The sequence below is a fragment of the Pinus tabuliformis genome, chromosome 5_2 (genome assembly GCF_031772625.1).
Source record: "Pinus tabuliformis cultivar Carrire ecotype Pingquan chromosome 5_2, CPIR1, whole genome shotgun sequence".
Taxonomy (NCBI): domain Eukaryota; kingdom Viridiplantae; phylum Streptophyta; class Pinopsida; order Pinales; family Pinaceae; genus Pinus; species Pinus tabuliformis.
The window spans coordinates 49151753-49172004 of record NC_142306.1 but is presented as its reverse complement, the minus strand read 5'-3'; the positions used below and the strand labels follow the sequence as shown (position 1 = coordinate 49172004).

The following is a 20252-nucleotide window of genomic DNA, read 5'->3' as shown; positions in this document are numbered from 1 at the left end:
AACGTTTATGAATGGAACGATTCTAACACTGCTGAAAGCAACACAAAACTGAACGCGTTTTCAAAAAAAAAAAAAAATCGACCAGCACAAGTGACGGTGGTGGTTTGAGAGGCATGCGGGTCCAAGGGTTTGTCGTTTTGCTAATCCGCAGGCTTCGCAGGTTCATGTCAACGTTTTGGCAGCCTCGATTTCGGACATCTAATGCTGAGATTTGCAGCGATTTATAAAACACATCGATATTTTTCTTTTCTCATTAGTTTGTAAATGATTTTGACCCGTATATGAGTGTTATCACTGTCTTTGTACAAGATCTGGCAGCTGGATGCAATGTAGTGCAGGCTTAAACAGTGTATACCCCCAGAAAGGAGTTCTTGTTTCATTAGTCGCTCACCAGATAATAATAGATCAGCACAATACGTAATGCCCTAGGGCATCTGAACCTTGAGCTGAGTGTGGAAGGACTGTATCCGCTGGCGAAATAAGGAGTGGGTGAGGGCCTTAGAAATTTTTTAACAATCCTGCAACATGAAAAGGACAAGATCACCCAAGGAATGATATATGCCTAAAACCAAAACTGAAAACCCTAATTAAACCTGATATAAACAAAACTTTGAAACCCTAGATCAACTTGACTAATTTACAGATTTTGGCCCCTTAACAGGCAAATTCAGCAATAAGCACAGAAAAATTTTAAAGATCAGAAAACTCAGATTTTCACTGTGAAGGACTTCAGAAAAACTCACAGATCAGATTTTTCTGAAATGACCACCTAAGACCCTATATAAAGGAAATGATCCCAACGGCTAGTTCGAATGATCCATGTAGAAATGATCTCGACCGTTGATGAGGATCAAGACATCTCTTGATCTCATCCGTCGATTTATTCACTTAAAATATTATTTTAAAAAAAAAATTATTATTTATTATTTTATTTTATTTTTTTTAATTTTTTAATTTTTTAAATTTTTTTTATTATTTTTTATTTATTTCATTTTTTAAATTTTTAAATTTTTTAAATTTTTTATTATTTATTATTTTATTTTATTTTTTTAATTTTTTAAATTTCTTAATTTTTATTTATTTTATTATTTTATTTCATTTTTTAAATGGATCATCGAACTAAGCCTTTGGAAACATCACCTAGGACCTAGGACTTAGGACTCACGAGGGGATTTAAAACATTTCAACCCTCAAGACACATTTCATGATGACTTTTTACAATTTACATCTCAAGGGGACAAACCCACTTAATACAGACCCTCACAAAACACCCAGTTCTGCGACACAACTATAATCTAGCAGATCAACACACTAGGATTCTCCTAAAGTTCTAATGACAAAATCCATCCCAGCTTTGGGGTCAGGTTTGAAGGAAAACTCTGCCGATCCATGGATCGGTGAGACGAAAAACCTTCCGGGACGTAGATTACCACTAGAAAGTTAGGTCCACCTAGGCAATACACATACACGACTCATGTCTGCTAAGATTATTTACAATTCATACATGCAGACTGGGTTTACAATCAAAATGATTAAGCTGCTGATGACTGCAGGCTGGCACAGACACGCTGATCAGGTGCTGCCCTTTTCTTGCAAAGAAAAAGGGGGTGTACTGCATGGGTAGTTGACCAGTAGTGGTCACCATCTGGCTCTACTTGGGGACACGTTGCTGCACTGTAGGGATGTGAGAATCCAGAATCTGCACCCATACAACACACAGATAAAAATAAGTAGCGTCCATTCCAAAAAATCATCATATATATTAAGCACAGGAAAGAAAAAAGCTCTTCATTTATTAACTATCTAAAGCAGAAATGAAAATGCGGAAAAACAAGGAGTAGGGTTAGAAATACGATACAAAAGATGCCCCATGGCATCAGATGTGTTCAATAAAGTGCATACTGAGCATTTGCCTGCTTTCAGGCAAATCTGTCGGCTGCTTGTCGGATGTACCATGTCCAATTTTGCATATGGTAAGACTCTTTCCTATCCGAAAATCAAGCTGCTCACGGCCGTCTGATGCATCAAATCTTCTTCTTATTTTCTTTCTCTTACGTTTTTTCTTTCTGGCAGGTTGAATTACTGATGACCTGGAACTTTCTGTTTCAAAACTATCAGATGAAGTATGCGTGATATGTCTTTCTTTAGCCCGCATCTGATCTTTATCATTCTTAAGTCTATCCGGATCACCTTCAATTAACCATCTTTCAATCGAATCAATAACCTCCTCATAATAAGATGGAGCTTGTTGCAGCACATGAGAAGGCTCATGATCTATTGATGTCACCTGGTTTCTTTCATCTTCCAATTGCTGAAACCTTTGAACCTGTATTCTAATGGCATCCATCTGACTAGAGCATTCATCCCTTATAGCACTGATTTGTATGGCATGGTGCTCTTGCATGTGTTTTATTACTTTATCATTCTTTTCTTTTATGTCCATCAAGCAATGTTGCATGAAATTTATTTCTTCTTCATGATTCGCTTGCATGTCAGCCAACTGATTGTTATGATTGAACGTCATGATAGTCATTTCCTCATCCATAGTTAATAAATTGTTTTGCATAGAGTCAATTTCCCTATCATGATCAGCTTTCATGGTCACCATATTTTCCTCTAAGACTGACATCTTGCTTTGCATGCTTCTAATTTCTGTTTCATATTTAGTTTTCATGGCCTCAATTTCCTTAGCATGCTGATTTTGCGTGACTTCAATCTCCCTATTACGTTTTTCCAGGTGGGTGCATAAAGTTTTCACATCATTGACATAATTAGTTTGGTTGATTTCCATATTTCTTACCAGCATCATTAGATCTCGTAAAATTTGCTTTTGCTCTTCCCTTTCATTGTCATTTGTCCCTGATTTTTCACTATCATGAACTTGATCTGCAATATTTTCGGTTGATGACACATTCTGATCTTGAAGACTTTCTTCAACAGCTGGATTTTTTACAAGATTACTTTCTTTCGTTTGCACAATTTTAGAGGTAGAAGGCAAGCTGTTTGGACTATCATATCTATCTTTAAAAGCATTGAGAATGTCTTGTAAAGAAGTGAAAAAATCATTAGGAAAATTATTAAACCAATTCAAGGCATCACCCTCTAAAGAATGGACAAATAGACGCATCTTGAAATCTTCATGATTATATTGAGGAAATCTACAATATAAGATCATTACACAAGTAAACATGTTTAAATGTTGTTTAACAGTGACCGAATCACCACCCGAGAACTTAAATAATTTAGAAATGGCCTCTTTCGGAAGATCATGGAGATTATCAGTAAAATGACATGGTTTACATGAATAATCCATGATGAACAGTAAGGGATCAAATGGATGATAGAAAGAGATTTCTGCTCAAGAAAATTAAGAGATGAAAGAAGTGGAGTCGCCACTTGAACAATGAATCTGATTCTAGGATCCAAAAAGTAACCACAAGCAGATATGCGGGAGGCTTCTTGTATGGGAAAAATAAGAAAATGGAGTCGCCACCCAAACAAGAAACACACCGAAGATATGTTGATGAGGCAATGAAAGATCCAAATGATAACCCCAAAGGTCGAATCGGCCAGCTCAAATGAGAGATGAAAAAGATGAGAAGATGAAACTCCAGGAACAGAAAAACTCTGTCCCCGGCAACGGCGCCAAAAAATGTTGTCGTTGTCGGGACAGATGAAAAGATAAGAAATGAGAAGGAAGATTGTCGTTGAAACGCCGAGAAAACAATTATCCCCGGCAACGGCGCCAAAAAATGTTGGCGTTGCCGGCTCAAACGAATGATAGACAGATGAACGATCAATGATGAAAAGATGTTGAAAAACCAAGGACAGAAAAACTCTATCCCCGGCAACGGCGCCAAAAAATGTTGTCGCGCGGATGGACACGACAACCCTCAGACCGGGGGCTGTCACTCTGATCCCTGATCCCTCCATTTAAGCCTGTCTCCCACGGCTAAGGGGGGTAGACCCTGCGAGATAATGAAGACCAACTGCCAAACGGTTGGGTGGGAGACACGATACACGATATGATAAGCACTAGATGGATTTAGAAATTTAAAAGACCAGTGCCTTGAAAGATTGTTATTAAAACGATTACTTGTTAGATGATGTAGAAAACATAAACCTTGAGCAGCAATCATTTGTCATCAAAAGGTATCAGCTAAATCATATAACCAAAACGATATCCAGCAACTGAGAATTTTGAGAAGATAAACGATTAAAACCACCAAGAGAATCGTAAATCATTAACCAGATATCATGTTCGCATCTCGACTTGAAAATTTTAGATTTCAGCATGAAAGATGATAATTCCCGAAAATAACTGGATCTGGCAAAAAAAATTTTCCAAAAAAAATTTTTATTTTACAATTTTTTTTTTATTTTTTTTTTAAATGAAATCTAACTATATGAAAATAGAACTAAGCCTAAAAATCTTTTTTTTTTTTTTAAAACAAAAATTTAAAGTTAAATTCCAAACAGAACTTTTTAAACAAAAAAAATCTATTCTAATCTTTAACCCTAAAAATCAAATGAAACTAGAATTTAAAATAACAAAGCTAAAATAACTTCTAAAACTAAAATCTATTACCTGACCTTTATTATTTTTTATAAATTTTATATCAAATTAAAGACCAAAAGGAAATTCTTTTAAAGTACAACTAAAATCAAACGAAAAAAACAAAAAAAATCGAAACTGGACTAAACCCTAACTAAAAACCTACGTGACCACATTAAACTTAATGAGACAATCGTAATGCGTTAATAAAATGATACATTCTGGCGACTAAAACAAAAATCGTAACCCTGAAGAACTCGAAAGCTGAAAGCGTAAAGGAGCTTCAATGAGATGGAGATGGGGGCGGACAGAAAAACGAATCAGTTCACCTGAGGGTTTGCGAATGGAACAGTAAACAGTAATAGATCATAGCCAATGAAGAAGAAGGTACCGTAACCCTTGCTCAGCGTAAACGAAGAAATGACCGAACGCATGGAAAGGATTTTCGACAGGCAGAGACGCAAATCGTTTTGAAAATTACCTGAACGTTTATGAATGTAACGATTCTAACACTGCTGAAAGCAACACAAAACTGAACGCATTTTCAAAAAAAAAAAAAATTCGACCAGCACAAGTGACGGTGGTGGTTTGAGAGGCATGCGGGTCCAAGGGTTTGTCGTTTTGCTGATCTGCAGGCTTCGCAGGTTCATGTCAACGTTTTGGCGCCTCGATTTCGGACATCTGATGCTGAGATTTGCAGCGATTTATAAAACACATCGATATTTTCTTTTCTCATTAGTTTGTAAATGATTTTGACCCGTATATGAGTGTTATCACTGTCTTTGTACAAGATCTGGCAGCTGGATGCAATGTAGTGCAGGTTTAAACAGTGTATACCCCCAGAAAGGAGTTCTTGTTTCATTAGTCGCTCACCAGATAATAATAGATCAGCACAATACGTAATGCCCTAGGGCATCTGAACCTTGAGCTGAGTGTGGAAGGACTGTATCCGCTGGCGAAATAAGGAGTGGGTGAGGGCCTTAGAAATTTTTTAACAATCCTGCAACATGAAAAGGACAAGATCACCCAAGGAATGATATATGCCTAAAACCAAAACTGAAAACCCTAATTAAACCTGATATAAACAAAACTTTGAAACCCTAGATCAACTTGACTAATTTACAGATTTTGGCCCCTTAACAGGCAAATTCAGCAATAAGCACAGAAAAATTTTAAAGATCAGAAAACTCAGATTTTCACTGTGAAGGACTTCAGAAAATCTCCCATGCAAATTAGAAAATAAAACTGAATGATAGACCCAGGATCAAATCCAACTGGGCTCAACAAAAAATGCTTGCGGGAGTTGGCTGGTTCAGCCGAGAACTTCCCCTAACGCCCACCAAATCTTCTTCAATAAGGGTTTTTCTGCACAGCTCAGAAACAACCATCAGTAAAGAGGGCAAAAATGCTGCTAGATCTCAAAAAGTAATGGAGATACCTGCCATTACTTCAGAAACCCTAACAACACTCAAACCCTAGCAAGTGAGCAAGATACCTGTGCTCACAATACTCTACAATTAACTATTATTAATGGCTGAAAATAAAATATGCGGAAAATTAAACAATCTCACAGCATTTCAAGAGAGTAACACCAGCAAGATATGGACCCCAAAGTCTTCTTTTATTAACCAGAAACAGATTTACAAGAGAGCTTCCTCAGTACCAGACTCACAGATCAGATTTTTCTGAAATGACCACCTAAGACCCTATATAAAGGAAATGATCCCAACGGCTAGTTCGAATGATCCATGTAGAAATGATCTCGACCGTTGATGAGGATCAAGACATCTCTTGATCTCATCCGTCGATTTATTCACTTAAAATATTATTTTAAAAAAAAAATTATTATTTATTATTTTATTTTATTTTTTAAATTTTTAAATTTTTTAAATTTTTTTTATTATTTTTTATTTATTTCATTTTTTAAATTTTTAAATTTTTTAAATTTTTTATTATTTATTATTTTATTTTATTTTTTTAATTTTTTAAATTTCTTAATTTTTATTTATTTTATTATTTTATTTCATTTTTTAAATGGATCATCGAACTAAGCCTTTGGAAACATCACCTAGGACCTAGGACTCTCGAGGGGATTTAAAACATTTCAACCCTCAAGACACATTTCATGATGACTTTTTACAATTTACATCTCAAGGGGACAAACCCACTTAATACAGACCCTCACAAAACACCCAGTTCTGCGACACAACTATAATCTAGCAGATCAACACACTAGGATTCTCCTAAAGTTCTAATGACAAAATCCATCCCGGCTTTGGGGTCAGGTTTGAAGGAAAACTCTGCCGATCCATGGATCGGTGAGACGAAAAACCTTCCGGGACGTAGATTACCACTAGAAAGTTAGGTCCACCTAGGCAATACACATACACGACTCATGTCTGCTAAGATTATTTACAATTCATACATGCAGACTGGGTTTACAATCAAAATGATTAAGCTGCTGATGACTGCAGGCTGGCACGGACACGCTGATCAGGTGTTGCCCCTTTCTTGCAAAGAAAAGGGGGTGTACTGCATGGGTAGTTGACCAGTAGTGGTCAACATGCATCAAATATGTTATTTTTTTTATATATATCCAGCATAGTTTACGACAGATTCAAGAGAACATGTCAATCTTTGGTCTGCCATGTGATGATGCACATACATTATATCTGTCTTCCATGTGAGAAAATCATACAAAAAGACTTGTCTGCCATGCGAGTGTTATATCTCATCAAATGTCTTGTCTGCCGTGCAAAAAACTTTATCTGCCATTGTATCCCATCTGCTATGTACATGTTGTAATTATACATTGTTTGCCATGTATGGTCATAGGGAAGAAGTAAGTCATGTGTGTCTGCCATTAAACAAAGTCATTTTATATGGAATTTTTGATATTGTTTCGTAGTGTGTATTATGTTTTACATAGAAAGACTACATGATATGAATGAATGATATGACATGATAAGGATTATGTTTGATTTAATAATGTTTGGTAGTGTGTATTATGTTTTACATGGAGAGGCTAGATGATATGAATGAATAATATGACATGATAAGAGGTAGGTGGGGTGTTTTAAGTAACTTTGAGGTGATCAAGATTTTATATTAGGATTTTAAGGAATTTATGAAATATGATATGGTTACGATAAGGCTTAGGGTAGGACTACGGGATCAAGTTATTTAGAACTTCATTTAGCAATGTTGAGGTATGATTAGGATTAGTGTTTGCTTCAACTAGGGTTAGAACATTATGTAGAGCTAGGATTTCCTTAGGGTTAGGGCAACATCATGCATCACAAGAATATTTGCCATCCCAATAATGCCATATTGACATCAATGACAACCTTCATTAACAATCTCCCCCTTTGTCATTGATGGCAATATTCTTGCCCTTCCAACATTCTCTCCCCCTTTGACATCAATCGCAAATGGGGTGTCCAATACTCCCCCTGTCAAGCTGCTTCTTGTCTTCGTCAATAGTAGTTCTTCATAGGTATGTTACTCCCCTTGTCATGGTGCTCTTCCTTCTGGCAATGTGGTCCATGATAGGTGTGTTTACATTTCTTCATGTGATGAACCAACTCCCATATGCCTTTTGCTAACGAACATTTTTCAAAATTGGCCTTCATAGAATCAGGTAGCCATTCAAGATTACTTTCATTGCTCTTGTATCCTTGGATTCTCCATCCATCATGCTATCAATAATCACCGATTTCTAGACTTCAATGCCTTACTCTTTAAGAAATTCCTCATTCTTGCCTCCCATATATCAAAATTTCCATTGAACAATGGAGCCTTCACAAAGTGATTGACTTCAATTTCGATGGTTGAGGGAGACACATCTTTAGAAGGATTGGAGACTTTCCTTCTTGGCTTCGCCATTTGTGTTCTAATGATCAACCTTCCAGCTGTTAGGCTTTGAGTGAAGGTACTGACTCTGATACCAATTGTTGGAAATACTAAGAGGGGGGGGTGAATCAGTATTCCTTTTTCAATTGTTACTTTTACCAGTTAGATCACTTATATTTAGAACACAAAATGAACAATAAGAATAAATGCTTTTATTAATTTCTTTAATAAATCAAGTACAATATATGTAGGGCTCCAACCCTAGATAAAGACAACGATCTTCAATCTCCCAGGCTCCAAGCTGTATTTGCCAAGCACTGACTTGGACTTCCAAGGCTCTAACCTTGTCAATTTTGAGGCACCAACCTCAAGGGCTCTGTTGTCGCACAGAATGTCTAGGCATCGCGACAACGGTTCAGATCGGAGGCAGTCACCCTGATCCCCAATCTCTCCTTTTAAGTTGTCTCCCTACAGCAGGCTAAGGGGGGTAGACCCTACGAAAGTGGAATGAAGGAGAACTAGTTGGAAACCATCCAGTTCGGGAGACACAGTGAAGTGACCAAGTACTTGATTTAGATTTAGCAAAATTTATAGGATTTGATTAGATTTTAAGCAATTGATGTCAGTGCTTTATGGAGTCAACTATCTTGCTAGGAAATTTAGGACCAAGTAATTGATTTGCAACTATTGCTTGAATGAATGACTATCTTATATGAAGTGCAGATCCTAAAACTAATATGAGATGCAAGAATCTTGGTTAATTTTAGTTAAATGCCTATCTAAGTTTTAACCCTTCGATCTTTTCTATATTGAGCCTGATTTCATAGTAATTGGCAGAAAGAAGATAAGGTGAAGCACACTAAGATGTGATTAACGATACCTCTCCTGAAAATCTAACATACCCGGTGCCTCCAACGCTGCAGAGAGTTGTGGCTTTGACAACTGCAAGGTCACCGTTTTAAGTACTATTAAAAGTAGACTTCTCAAGCAAAGATGCATGGATACATATCTCTCTATCTACCAAGCTTATGCTTTGAAGTAAATTTTTTTTATGCAAAACTAACTTATATGCAAATGCATCAGATGATGAGAAGAAATTAGACTCGAGGATTAAAAACGCTTGTGTCGCAAAAGCCCTTAATCACCAAAATAAAATGCTCGCTTTATTGGATGAAGACTTAAAAATAAACCCCTAAAAATATTACAATTAAACCACAAGCTTATTTCAAATCTTTTTTTATACAATTATAACTCAAAGAGAACAAAAACTTCTTTGCAATCAATGTCAATAGATGCTCAAAAAATACTCAATTTATGAAACAAAAAATATGCATTTTATCACAATTCCATGACATAGTACTTAATTTTCAGAAATTAGTTTTTTGGACAACAGTAAGAAAAACTTTATGACAGCAGCAATATGACAATGAAAACAGTAAGCTATCAATGATATCTTTATGCCAAAAATTTACTGAAAAGTTTCCAAACTTGCCCACATGAATTATCAAAAAATTTCAGCGTGTTATGATGTGATTTCCAGAATTATATCAGATCTGATATACTTATTACAACCAGCCATTAAAACATGAAATAAGTTTAATGATGAATGCCCAACTCAAAAAATTAATTCCTTAATGTATTAGACAACTTAGGAACTGATTTTAGACTAACCCACCTGAAATTTTGTCACTTTTATATTTCAGACTTCAGAAACAGAACTATTCAGAGATAACAGTCATCTAATATGTAGATCTAGGCCAAATTTTTTATACACATCAAACATAAATGACTTATTAATGTATTTAGCAATTGTTTTTAGTTAATTTCAGACCACTTAGATGTGTTTTTCACCACTATTAGAAAGGTATATGACTACTGTAACAAACAATGAGGAAAAAGATGGTTTAGAAATCAAACCCTTAGGCCCTAAGCCTTGAAGATAACTTGCCCAAGCTGCCAAAAAAATCAATACCTGAAAGACAAATTTTTACCAAATTTTTTTCAAAAACCCACCAATGATTAGCTTCAGAAAATCAAATATTCAAATTAGAAATGGAACAAGGGGAATCTAGGGCCAATGAGAGCTAGCACTAGGCCCAATAGAACTAGCGTTGGGCTAGGAGAAGGCAAATCTGAGCTTAGGAGCCCCAAAACTTGAAACCCTTGTTCTGAAAAAATTATTTTGCTTCAAATCTTCAAATTTATTGCAAAATCTTTAATGGCTAGCCCTGCAAAAATATTTGGGACAAGATATTGCCCTCCAGGGCCTAGATTTGTCTCAAAACCCCCAGATCTGCTTGAAAAAATCTCAGATCTGAAGATTTAATTGGCTGGTTTCCCAGATCTATTCCTGCAAACAATCTTTGAACCCAACTCTTACCCTCCAGGGTCTAGATCTAGCTCAGATCTGACGATTTTCTTGGCTGGTTTCTCATATCTATTCCTGCAAACAATATTTGAGCCCAGATTTTTCCCTCCAAAGTCTAGATCTACCTCATACCTGAAGATTTTCTTGGCTGATTTCTCAGATCTATTCCTGCAAACAATCTTTCAGCCCAGATCTAGCTCAGATCTGAATATTTTATTGATAGATTTCTCAGATCTATTCCTACACAAGTGAAAAGAGAAAAAACCCAATACCCAATACCCAATATGTACAAAAATAGAGAAAATCTCATAAACCCAAGTGTTAAAATTCAAAATTATGTTACAAAATTTCAGATCTACACAAGTAAATAACAGATCTATACAAATAATTTATAGATCTATACAAATAATTTATAGATCTATCAGATCTGTGGAGTATGAGTTCAACTCCGCTTCTAGATCTGATAATCTAAGGCTCTTAATAGCCAGATATATCAAAATTTCCACAAAATATTTAAAAGATTTCGAAATTTTAGAGAGTTACTAGCCCAAAAACACCCTGTAAAAAAAAGATTATTGTTAAATAAATCCGGACGCTTATATGAAGTAGGCTCTTCAGAAAATATGTGTTGAGAGTTGGCTGGTCCAACCGAGGACTATCCCCAAACGCTCAATGAGAACCTGAAAGATCTTCTGCAAACATTAGATCAACCATCAAATCAAGTAGAGAAATAGAAAAACAATAAAATTCTGAAGAAATAGAGATACATGCTACTTCAATCAAAATTAAAAATGTTACCCTAGATCCAACAAACTGAATAAGGTACCTGTATTCAGATTATTCTAAGAGAGCTATTGATTGATAGTTTTCACATAATATTAAGCAGAAATTAAAACAATGTTACCATAAATTCATGAAGAGGAACACTATAGCACATTGAAAGCACATTGAGAGCTTAAGAGCTTAGTACATGATTCAAAGATCGGATGAATTGACTAACAAATGACTTCCTATTTAAAGATAAATCCTCCAACGGCTAGTTCGAGTGATCCTTGTCAAAGCAATCTCAACCGTTGATGAGGATCAAAATTTCTTTTAATCTCATCCATCGAAATTTTAAATTCTTGAAGAAATTCGAATTTTTCAATTAAATGCATTTTAATTAATTCAAAAATTAAATTTTTGAATTAATTTCCTCAAAATTTTGACTTTGACTTAACCCCAGGGACCAAAGGCTTAAAATTTAGCAAAATAATTAATTTACCTTTGTCCCAGGACCTTTTAAAATTTGAATTTTAAGGACCGATGAATTTTGCCTTCGGAGAATTCAAATTTACTTAGGACCTAGAATTAATTAAATTTCTGGCTTAGAATTTTAATTAATTTTTTTGCCAGAAAATTTAATTAATTAATCTATGAGGCGATAAATTATTTTTTCCAACCCTCAAGACACTTTACATCATAAGGGAAAAAACCCATTTGAAAAAGACCCAAATATAATCTAGCAGACCAAGCAATTTGTAATAAAATAACCTAACCAAAAAGTTAGGATTATTCCCAAATCATTTTTACATAGACTCAATCTATAACATTAGGACTCGCCTAAGATCTCAGTGACAAAATCCATTCCGGCTTTGGAGTAACGCTGGAGCAAAACTCTACCGACCGTTCCAGAATGGATTGGTGAGACAGAAAACCTCCCAGAATGTAGATCGTCACCAGAAAAATAGGTTTACCTAGGAAATTATATACACGACACGGGTCTGCTGAGATTATTTACATTTTACACATGCAGAAAGGGTTTACAATATAACATGATGATTAGGCTGATGATGATAGTTGAATGGCACGGACACGTCGATCAGGCGCTATCCCTTTTGCGAAAAAAAAGAGGTGTACTGCTATGGGTCATTGACATATAGTGGTCAACAGGCTCCAACCCTATATCTGTTTCAAACTCCGACCTAGTTTCTTGAGGACTCCGATCCTCTAAGACTCCAACCGTATTCTCCAAGGCACCAACCTTGTCTTTTTCGAGGCTCCAACCTCTTGGGCTCCAACCTTTAGCTTCACTACGTCAAGATGTGTTTGGTTATACTTCACAACTCCCAATGTCTTCTTCAACAAGCCTTGTCAATCTTCGCTTAGTCTTCACTTTAGTCTCCACGTTGCATCATCAATGACAACCTTGATCTCTTCATATAAAGGTGTCTCTGCTGTCCTTCATGGTACCCAATCAATTTCTTCAAGTCACCTCATGATGACATCATCGATGCATCGTGATCTCCAATAATATCTCCAAGTTCAGTTTCAAAGTATCTTCACAAGATGCTCCAAGGTGTTGTCACAAAGCTTCAACTATTTCAAATGCTCTTCCAAGTTTACTTTCCAAAGTCTGCTACAATAGTTGTTCTTCAATTCTGCTCAAAGGGACTACTCAAAGATGTCTTCAATGATGGCCTTATTAGATCTGCTCCAAGGGTGACTTCACACAAGCTGCTGCTACAGAACTCTTCAAATCTACTTCAAAAAACTCCTCTACAATCTGCTCTCAAAAGGTCACTAGGTTGCTTCAACAGATGAAGTAGTTTATGACTCCAAGTCTGCTTCTTATTACATCACTTCAGCACCCAATCTTTGTGAACACAGGTCTGAGCTCAAAAACTGTGCTTCAAGGTCCGAGCCCTCCAACAAATCCCTTCAACGAGCTGTGCAAATTACTGTTGACTTAGTCCAAGGTTCTAAGCAGATGTTAGTTCATAGGTCCAACCTCCAAAGCCAATTCAACCGAACTGCAATATCTTCCTAGCTAGCAATCCAAGCTACTGCAATGGTAATAGTGGTTATAATTACTGCACCAAGTATTTTTCAAAGTGACTGTCCACTGTTCTTGAGGTCTGAGACTTTCACAAGTGGGTCCTTAAAACTTGTGACTGCCACAGGTAGCTGAGTTGTTAGCCTCTTGTCCACAAATCAGAGCTGAGGTAGAAAGCTACAGGTTCGAGCCCTGAGACAAGTCAACAATTCAGGCTTCACAAAAGTCTGTTTACAGGTTTGTCACAGGTTCGAGCTGCAAGCCTTATTTGTTCTCAGTTCTGGGCTATCACCGAGTCTTAAGTCTGCAATCCAAGCTTGAAAGGATGAATTGCCCAAACAATAATCTTCCTTGTCTCCTCGGCTTCTATCTTCTGTCTGTCCTCTTGTCTCTAAATTCTTCACCGAATTCATGTTTGGAATGAGGAGATCCGACTTGTATTTATACACGTTTTTCCCTTCAACGAATAGATGTGTCTGTTGGGTGTGGAGCCGACTTGTGGGCCGACCAACATCAATTTTATAGAATGCTCAGGATTATCGTATTACAAAATTATGTTGCGTTCAAAACTAACCAAATTTATGTAATACCTAATATGTAATACATTCATAAAATATGCTGCGTCCAACGTCCAATATATTCAGCATAATATGTCCATCAACTATGCAACGTCTAGTGTTAAACATCTGTTCAGCTTCCACGTAATACGGCCATCCAATATGCTGCGTTTTTTTTCTTTCAATTATTAGTTATGTAGTATTTGGCTTGGGCATCAAATATGTTATTTTTTTTATATATCCAACATAGTTTACAACAAATTCAAGAGAACATGTCAATCTTTGGTCTGCCATGTGATGATGCACATACATTATATATGTCTGCCATGTGAAAGAGGATCATACAAAAGGATTTGTCTGCCATGTGAGTGTTATATCTCATCAAATGTCTTGTCTGCCATGCAAAAAACTTTATCTGCCATTGTATCCCATCTACCATGTACATGTTGTAATTATACATTTTTTGCCATGTATGGTCATAGGGAAGAAGTATGTCATGTGCATCTGCCATTAAACAAAGTCATTTTATATGGAATTTTTGATATTGTTTCGTAGTGTGTATTATGTTTTACATAGAGAGGCTACATGATATGAATGAATGATATGACATGATAGGGATTATGTTTGTTTTAATAATGTTTGGTAGTGTGTATTATGTTTTACATGGAGAGGCTAGATGATATGAATGAATAATATGACATGATAAGAGGTAGGTGGGGTGTTTTAAGTAATTTTGAGGTGATTAAGATTTTATATTAGGATTTTAAGGAATTTATGAAATATGATATGGTTACAATAGACCTTAGGGTAGGACTATGGGATAAATTTATTTAGAATTTCATTTAGCAAGGCTGAGGTATCATGAAACTAGGGCTTGTCATCTAGGATTTCTTCATTTTTATTTATTTTCCTAGGGTTGACTTCAACAATAGATTGGATATGATTAGGATTAGTGTTTGCTTCAACTAGGGTTAGAACATTATGTAGAGCTAGGATTTCCCTAGGGTTAGGGCAACATCATGCATCACAAGAATATTTGCCATCCCAATAATGCCATATTGACATCAATGACAATCTTGATTAACACACTTCACACTGACACGTCAACGAATTATGGAGGACAAACAACTATAAATACCCCGCTAGGGTCACCACAGAAAGACAGAAAACTCATATTCTGTAATTTCGTATGGGTGCAAGAAGCTCTGAAATTTCAGATGGAACAGTAAGGTACAGGATCTCGGTGATGAGTACAGTGACTCGGTGCAAGCAAATGACAGTGATAAATGTATCTCGGCCTCCTCATAATCACAGTCTCGAAATGTTGAACGCAATCATGACACATACAAAACGCAATCACTATCTCAGTGATCTCTTAGTAATATACTCTCGGTCTAATTATGATGAAAGAGGATCACGATGATCCCATAGCAATATACACAGTCTCGGCATTCTTGTTCTGAAGAAGATCATACACTCTTGATATAACAGTAATGATAAGGATCTCGGTGATCCTACAGGTATACTCTCAATATACATACATATCTCAATATGGACCTCGTTGTTATGATGGTGATTTCGATGAAGGTGCAGAGATGATCTCAGTAAAGGCACAGTGGTGATCTCAAGGAGCAGTCATGGTGCAGCAATGATGATCTCGGTGAAGCAGTGATGATAGTGATGATCTCAGCAATAAGAAGAAGATTGGTGTCTTGGTCTTGGAGTGGCTTGATAGGTCAAGGGTCATGGTCTTGGTATTCGTCAATTGAAATCTCTATAAGAAGAATTTTGAGCGCATTTTTCTCTCCAAGAGGGAGAGGTTTTGGCCCTGGCAGAAAGCCAACATCTTGTGTTATTGTCTCTTGTATTTTGGTAATTGTTTGATGAAGTAAGAAATACACACACTAATGATATCAAGAGAAGATTGTGCTAATAAGCAAAAGTTAAAATTGATCACAAATAGTTATCATGCTAAGAAGAATCACATTAACTCTAATCGCCCTAGATTCTTCAACATGGTATTGGAGCTAAGGTGTTGAAACCAAAGGAAGGGCAGCAAAAAGAGACATACAAGGATCAGTTTTCAAGAAGGGCGTCAAAGCAAGTTGAAGGGCTTTGTCAAGATTAAAGGATTAATCTACAACAAGCAATCTACAACACCAAGGGTTTTTGTCTACATAATCAAGGAGACAATCTACAACAACAAAAACTTTTGTCTCCACAGTCATCATCGAAAGGCCACCAAGACTCTCATCAAGATGTCTACAAAGCAATGAAGCTCATAGGACCTCAAAATTGAAGATCACATCATCTTGAAAAAGGTTGAAACCCTAGAAGCAATCCTAATCTACACTACAAAAGAAGGCAAAGCATATTGAAGGCAATAAGGCATGGACATCTTCAAAAGATCATCTCCTTGCCCTAGAAGAAGATCATCCGAGGAAGCAGCAAATCATCCTCATCAAAAGGAGCAACCTTTTCTATTGAAAGGCTCTCTCATTTGAAAGAAGATCATCTAAGAAGAAGCTCTAATATATCTTCTTCAACCATCATCAAAGCAATTAAGGTGAAGATTTCATCTTCACATGTCAAGTATCTTTTCATTCTATAATCAAGTTTGGTTAAATGACTTCGTGTTTGCAAGGAGATCTATAAATCAGTTGGGTCATCAAGATTCCTTGCATAAGAAAGGAGGATAGATATAGTCCCCGGAAGAGAAGTCATATGAAATCAGTCCTAGGTCCTCTCATCCCTATGTAGCAGGAGAGGTGACATAAAAGACAAATATGAAATGCTAGAAGATATACTCTCTGAAATACAGTGAAGAAGGTCATATCTCTTAGGCCTGATTGAAAGTATCAAAGAATGAAGGAATATCTTCATAAGATCTCAATTGGGAGATGAATATAATCATCATTGTTCTAACTGATAGGCAAGGTAACAAATGTCCATGAACAAGAAGGTTACCTCATTCAACAATTTGTGGTCTCTATGCTAGATAGAGAAAAGTTGATGGCAAAAGTATTGAAGGTTAAAGGACTCAAACATGTGCAGAAAGGAAAGGGAAGTTTGATCCTCAAATAGTATAGCTAAGATTCAATGCTATGGAAAGATTATGGAAAGAAAACTCATATCGCCGGAAGGATGGAGGAAGCTGAAGAAAAGGACAAAGGAAAGAGGGAGTAACAAATCTCTACTATGATTGAGATGATATCCCTCACAAAAGGATCCTATCATAAGCTCCTAAATCTTTTGTTACAGATATGACCATGATAATAAGATGTATCGTGGCATCATGGAAGCATTAGAAACAAGAGCTCGTGACATCACCATGGGAATCATGAAGGACAAAATCCATGACAATCAAACATGAAGGATATAGCTCTTGGGAACCTCATTGGACATTAAAGGAAAGGAAGAACTCATCCAGGACAAGGCTCATCATACATCAAGTCAAAAAGGAAACATCTGCTAGATGGGGATATGCAAGATCCTCAAGATTCTCTGATGGAATCCTCAATGGAGGGTTCACTAATCTAGAGAGGAAGCAAGTGTTTCATCAGGAAATCCAACTTATGGAATTCATGAAATGATGGTATGATGACATGCAAAATGAAGCAGATCAAGGGATTGAATATCTTTTCAACCAAGGAAGCTACTAGAAGAAGCCTAGATGACCTAAAGGTAAAATGAGGAATGTATGCTTGTATTTAATATTATAAAACCATCTCGTATGGTTGCAGGTAACATAGATCACTACTTCTATCTTGAGAAGCATGATCAAGAGAAAAAGGATCTCCTCCTCTGAAAGGATGAATCAACATAATATGTCCTCATATGAAGTATGAGGTGGTTGACTACAGTCAAGAAACTCTGATTGAAAGCTCTTGGGAATGGAATGTGTGATGAAGGAAGAGATCGTGAGATATGCAACCGTGATGAAGGCAATTAACATCCAAAAGACCAAGAATATTTAACTAGGAAATCTCCCGAAAAGATATGAAGACTCTGATGAAAGTCTGAAAAGATGAAGACCCTTGACAATGGATATCTTTGGGAGATGTGTCAACATGTATGCAGGATGTTGATACCTACAAGAAGATGTCATGATGAAGAGCCATCTCGAAAGGTACGATTTGATTTAATGTTATGATTTCTTGAATAATATCTGGATGAGTTCATGCAGGGCTACTGGAACAAGAATTGAAAGTACAAGTACAACTAGCATTCATGTGGTGGATGGAAACTCCTGAAAGAAACATGATGAGGAAGAAGTAGCCATATGACGAAGGTTCCAGATATGAAGAAGGCCACTTTCCATGAAGAAAGGAATGACATGATGAACCAAGAAGGAAAGTGATCGATGGCTGATGCCCTATAAGGAAGAAGCTCAACTGAATTTCATGACATCAAGGAAAGAAGTTGATCAAGCAGTTGAAGGAACCATGAAGAGGAAGTTGTTGATAAAAAGACAAGTCCCTGATTAAGAGGGTGCTTGGATTGGGCCACCCCTGATTAAAAAGGAGTGACAGTTGTATTTTTCTATTTCATGTGTCATGCACTAGACCAGGACTAACAGTCGTAAGTCTTAATGAAGGCCATGAAGAGAAATGTAGACACATGATGGATGTATCCTCCCTAACTGAGAGGGAGAGATAGACACAACATTTTTGTCTTCACTTGGAAGAAAGAATGAAGGATTGGGTAATCATCTAGCATCCGATGCTCTTTGAGGATGTGTAGGACATCCAAGATAAGAGTAGGCAAGAGGACCAATATTCTTTGAGGGTTGGGAACCCAAGATAAGAATAGTCCTAGAAGGTCATACTCAGTGAACACCCGGGTGGGTATGTACCTTGAGAGACAATGATGAAGGTGTTTATAGTCATTGGTCTCACCAACATTGTGCTTTGATCTAATGAGAGATAGAGTTGTCAGTCAAGGCCTTGTTGTGGAAACAATGTTGGTTACTATGATGCTATACAGATGGGTTACCAATCCGATTCTTCTTATGATAAATTCTTCAGATTAAGAATGACCAAGTACCATCATGAATACCTCCCTAGTTAAGAGGGAGTGTTGAAGAAAGTGTAACTAGGTTCGGTCTTCGAGACATTGTATGTATGATTTTTGTAAACAAGAAAATAAATTTATTATTATTCCTTGAATTCTTGCGGCATGGATTTCATGAGCAAGAGGTCTATTTATTTAGTGGCTCCCATTGAGAGCCTTAGGATGTATTAGTAAGAGTCAAAGTCATGAAAAGCTCTTCTTGAGCATATATGTAATATATATGAGTCTACCTAGAGTCTAGATTAGCCCTCCAAGACAAGCACAATCCTCTTGAAGAATGCAGCCTGCAAATGAATTAAAAGAAGTCATGTCGGCTTGCAAAAGGAGACACAACACTTCACACTGACATGTCGGCTAATTATGGAGGGCAAACAACTATAAATACCCCACTAGGGTCACCACATAAAGACAGAAAACTCACTCTGTAATTCCGTATGGGTGCAGGAAGCTCTGAAATTTCGGATGGAACAGTAAGGTACAGGATCTCGGTGATGAGTACAGTGTCTTGGTGCAAGCAAATGATAGTGATAAGTGTGTCTCGGCCTCCTCATAATCACAGTCTCGAAATATTGAACACAGTCATGACACATACAAAATGCAGTCACTATCTCAGTGATCTCTTAGTAATATACTCTCGGTCTAATTATGATGAAAGAGGATCACGATGATCCCACAGCAGCATACACAGTCTCAGCATTCTTATTCTGAAGAATATCATACACTCTCGGTATAACAATAATGATAAGGATCTCAATGATCCTACAGGAATACTCTCAAATTTCAATATACATACATATCTCAATATGGACCTCGTTGTTATGATGGTGATCTCGATGAAGGTGCAAAGATGATCTTAGTAAAGGAATAGTGATGATCTCAAGGAGCACTCATGGTGCAGCGATGATGATCCCGGTGAAGTAGTAATGATGATGATGATCTCAGCAGTAAGAAGATTGGTGTCTTGATCTTGGAGTGGCTTGATAGGTCAAGGGTCATGGTCTTAGTATTCATCAATTGGAATCTCTATAAGAA

The 20252-nt window shown here is 36.7% G+C and overlaps 1 protein-coding gene across 4 annotated transcripts in view; it reads right to left on the bottom strand.

The window, feature by feature from the left end:
• The window catches only part of UPL7 (ubiquitin-protein ligase 7), a 331482-nt gene that overhangs the window by 94063 nt on the left and 217167 nt on the right, over positions 1 to 20252 (bottom strand). For 2 of the 4 annotated variants that reach the window (XR_016261610.1, XR_016261609.1), the window contains exon 12: positions 9288 to 9349. The exons of the other annotated variants lie outside the window; for them this stretch is intronic. The gene's annotated coding sequence lies outside the window, so the exon portion shown is untranslated. The remainder of the gene's footprint in view (positions 1 to 9287; positions 9350 to 20252) is intronic. 4 annotated transcript variants of the gene reach the window in all.